Here is a 5,221-nt window from a genome sequence, read left to right as displayed (position 1 = left end):
GCAAGTCTGTTAATTTGTTTAGCATTGATAAAATTAATCAAAGTTTGATAGCCTAAATCTTAGAAGCTTTTCTCAGGGACAATCCTTAACCCAGCACAGAGTATCACCTAAAGCAATGGGATTCTGCATGGGTGAAACAGTCTGCGTATGCAGAGCACCTTGCTGGACTGGAGTCATAGTTCTATTGTGAATATTGATCATTCCTTTCTATTGTACCACTAGGACCCACAAACCAACACAGCATCAATTTCTACTTTTGCTTAACCAGTCTTGGTCCCAATAAAATCAATGGCAAAACTCCTGTTGACTTCAATGAGACTAGGATGCAGCATTTTTATAATTAATTTCCTAGCCATGAGGGTGTTTTGGAATAGCTACCTTCCCCACAATAACAGCTATGTAGCTAAAAAGAAAAGGAGGACTTGTGGCACCTTAGAGACTAACCAATTTATTTGAGCATAAGCTTTCGTGAGCTACAGCTCACTTCATAGCTAGTGGGTATGGGTCAGTGGGTTGCATTCTTGCCTCCGGGCAAAATGACCCCACGTTAAAACATGATTTCAGACCAAATGTGACACTGTTGTGTTGAACTGTTAAAGATGTCATCTATCAGAGGAGTTGCCAAATTGAGAGCTGTTTTGCTAGAAAACACTTTATAGCAGTAAAGCTATTCCTGTACAGGCAGGGCAATAACTACTCCACCAGTAAAAGTCACTTCTATACATGACTCTGTGTCCACATGGAGTTATACAAGTATATAACAATTTAAATAAAAACATCGCCCCCCAACCTAAAAAGTTATATCAGTAAAATTTTCAAATGCTGACCAGCCCAAAAAGACCCCCAAAATACTGAAAATCTAGTATTCACGCAAATAATCCAGTTCACTGAATAAATTCAAATAACAAATACATTTACAGGAATTCTAATCTGCTCACAGATGTGCTGCAAGTGGGATAAAAAGACTAAATTTGTCAGATTAATTATTCATTGCGCTCAGCTATACTGTATTATGAGAATATTATATTTATACTACACATTACATCCATCCAGAAGAAGCTTAAAGTAGTTTACAAACAATATATCTGCTTAATTCCTTTTTGGTTATTCTTTGTAAGTGTTATGCAAATAAAATTCTTTTCTGCTTCAAAAAAAAATCACTTTATCTAATACTGAAATGCTACCATCTCCGCGGTGGAATGAAACAGCAACAGTACAGAACTTTGAAACTACAGGGAAATTTAGGGTGCAGAATGAAATTACCCGTATTGGAATTTGGCCAGCACTCTGGGTTATACTTACAAAAAGTTCCATGGGATCCTTAATGAGCACAACTGTAAAGGATACTTTTTATGTCTCATCTTAAAGCTGGCAATTCAAGCAGTATAGCCTCTGTACCTAGGCTAAAAGAAAAGGAGTACTTGTGGCACCTTGGAGACTAACCAATTTATTTGAGCATGAGCTTTCGTGAGCTCCAGCTCACTTCATCGGATGCATACCGTGGAAACTGCAGCAGACATTATATACGTACAGAGATCATGAAACAATACCTCCTCCCACCCCACTGTCCTGCTGGTAATAGCTTATCTAAAGTGATCATCAAGTTGGGCCATTTCCAGCACAAATCCAGGTTTTCTCACCCTCCACCCCCCCCACACACAAACTCACTCTCCTGCTGGTAATAGCCCATCCAAAGTGACAACTCTCTTCACAATGTGCATGATAATCAAGGTGGGCCATTTCCTGCACAAATCCAGGTTCTCTCACCCCCTCACCCCCCTCCAAAAACCACACACACAAACTCACTATTCTGTTGGTAATAGCTCATCCAAAGTGACCACTCTCAAATAAATTGGTTAGTCTCTAAGGTGCCACAAGTACTCCTTTTCTTCTCCCTACAATGTGCATGGTAATCAAGGTGGGCCATGTCCAGCACAAATCCAGGCTTTCTCACCCCCCTCTTTTCTTTTTTTCTTCCCGGGGACACACACACAAACTCACTCTCCTGCTGGCAATAGCTCATCCAAACTGACCACTTTCCAAGTTTAAATCCAAGTTTAACCAGAATGTCTGGGGGGGGGAGGAAAAAACAAGGAGAAATAGGCTACCTAGGCTGATAGTTTGGTACTGATTTAAAGGGAAGAGCTCCACCTACTGAACTATTAGCATAACTTTCTGTCTATGTTCTTATGCAGCACCCATCACCATATCATTTTAGGCCCAGATCCTTTAAGGTATTTAGGCTCCTAACTTCCATGGAAATCAATGGAAGTTAGGAGCCTAAATACCAGTGAGGATCTGGGCCTTATGCCCTTCCAATCCAATAGTGTGTAGTATAGATGGCTGGGTAGTTCACCAATATCTTTATAATTTCCATTCTGTTATGTAAAATGAACACATTCTTCCTCTCAGTATGTGAATCCAGCCTTCTGTATGACTTCTATGCAATCCTCCTTACTGTGGGAGAGATGCCTGGAAGGATTATGCCAAAATAACCCTTCCATCTATGCAACATTTATTTTTCTAAGAAGCAAGAACAGAGCCCTTTTTGGTTCCTACGTTGACCACTTAATAAATTATATGTAGAATTTAACTCTTTGACTGGCGGGAAATGCTATTTTATAAACTACAAATTGTTTGTCTGTGTCATTCCCAGTTACACTATAAGCTAGAGAACATGAAGCATGACTTGGCATCCCAGTATTCTATTTCCATGGTCACATGGGTCAAGTAGGCACAACTGTTAGGTCCAGAAATGTGGTCAGAGATTGGAAACCAGATCTGTGAAATCCTGGCTCTTAATTCAGCCTGACCTGAACTCATTGATTCAGCAGCAGCTAAATAAATATAGTAGTTGAGACTGTTTCCTCATTCAAGATTCTGATTAATATAAATGTCAATTTCACCATTATTTTTTGCTACAACAGCAGCATAGTCTGGGTTAAAGTTTAAAAGCCACATCATTTTTCTTCTTTCAGATATTTATACGTTCCTCCGTGGCGCTCATCACTGTAGCATCTGAATACCTCACACCCATGACTAAAATTATCCTCAGAACACATCTCTGGGATAGGGAAAATATTGTTATCCCCATTTTACAGATGAGGAAACTGAGGCAGAACAGTTAAAATGATCTGACTTTCCCATACACACATCTTTGGCGAACTCTGGGGCTCCTAGCCTCATACTTAATCCACTAGTGATTATTAGACTAGAGTTTCTCAACCAATAGGCTGCGACCCTCAGGGGGAAGTAGGAGAGTTGCAAGATGTAATAAAAATTTCAATCTAAAATAAAGAAAATCTTGCTCCCCATACAGCCCTATTCTGCAAGGTCAAGCAGTCTCAAAACATGCACAAATAGTACAGGTTTATTATTATCATTCATATGTTTTATACCTATAGTAAATATAAGGTGGTCATGAACATTTTGTTTTGAGTAAGAAGTTGATAGCTTGAAAAGAAACACTGTGCTAGACCATACTGCCTCCTGGCTTTTATTTATATACACAGTGGAGAAAGGTCACTTCACAATAGAAAAATAAAGGAATTAAAATATTTGAAGGGCTTCCATCATTGTCATTCTCCCAAGGTCAGTCAATTACTACAGGCCTGGACTCACATTTCCCTTTCCATGCAGAAAGACTTGCTTCACAGAATACTGATTATTTTAGCTACTGAAAAAGGTACAGTCCCACTACATAAGGAGAAAGGATTCCTTGCACTCTACCCCTCTTCCTCCAACTGAAGAGAGGAAATTCTCCACTGAAATCACCCTCTGCTCTGATCTTATGTTCTGTACCTCCATACGTGGCATTTGATGTAGGATCACAAGAATGAATTGTTCAACATATCTATGTTACCCTGTGCATTTCCTTTACTTGATCAAGCTTTGTATGTATAAAAGAACTAGCAGGTCATGTCTTCTATCTATATACAAGACAGCACTTTGTACTTTTATTATTAATTATTGTTATTATTTCTGAGAGTTTTAAAGTGATTTTCAGATATGGACATTACTATCCACATTTCACATATGGAGAAACTGAGGCACGGTCACAAAGAAATTCAGTGACAGAGTTGTGAATTAAATCTAGGTCTCTTGCTCTGACTAGTAGACATACTACTCATCTGACAATGTTCCCAGACTGAGGACAGGGAAAGGATCTGAGCAAGAAAAGTAGTGATCAAAGCTACTGCAATCACTGTGCACACTGGCAACACACCTGGATTCCAAGTTGTCTTGGACATAATTCACAGCATAAAAAAGACCTCAGAACACAGAAGAGGAAAGTGAGAAACACAGAGGTTACGTGATCAAGGTCATTCACTGTAGAGCAAGGAACCAGAATCAGAAGTTCTGTCTTCCAGTGTTTTGCTCTAACCACTAGAAAAAGTGGGAAAGGACCTGAGGAAAAGGACCTAGGGGTGACAGTGGACAAGAAGCTGGATATGAGCCAGCAGTGTGCCCTTGTTGCCAAGAAGGCCAATGGCATTTTGGGATGTACAAGTAGGGGCATAGCGAGCAGATCGAGGGACGTGATCGTCCCCCTCTATTCGACATTGGTGAGGCCTCATCTGGAGTACTGTGTCCAGTTTTGGGCCCCACACTACAAGAAGGATGTGGATAAATTGGAGAGAGTCCAGCGAAGGGCAACAAAAATGATTAGGGGTCTGGAACACATGAGTTATGAGGAGAGGCTGAGGGAACTGGGATTGTTTAGTCTGCAGAAGAGAAGAATGAGGGGGGATTTGATAGCTGCTTTCAACTACCTGAGAGGTAGTTCCAGAGAGGATGGTTCTAGACTATTCTCAGTGGTGGAAGAGGACAGGACAAGGAGTAATGGTCTCAAGTTGCAGTGGGGGAGGTTCAGGTTGGATATTAGGAAAAACTTTTTCACTAGGAGGGTGGTGAAACACTGGAATGCGTTGCCTAGGGAGGTGGTGGAATCTCCTTCCTTAGAAGTTTTTAAGGTCAGGCTTGACAAAGCCCTGGCTGGGATGATTTAATTGGGTATGGGTCCTGCTTTTGAGCAGGGGGTTGGACTAGATGACCTCCTGAGGTCCCTTCCAACCCTGATATTCTATGATTCTATGACTACACTATACTGCCTTCTATTCCCATCCAGACATCCACGAAAGACGTTAATATAATTCTTTTGTCATGATTCAGAAATAAGAGGAATGTGCACTGTAGTTTCTAATACTGTGGCATGGAGGTC

The sequence above is a fragment of the Lepidochelys kempii genome, chromosome 18 (genome assembly GCF_965140285.1).
Source record: "Lepidochelys kempii isolate rLepKem1 chromosome 18, rLepKem1.hap1, whole genome shotgun sequence".
NCBI lineage: Eukaryota > Metazoa > Chordata > Testudines > Cheloniidae > Lepidochelys > Lepidochelys kempii.
This window is presented reverse-complemented; position numbering follows the sequence as displayed.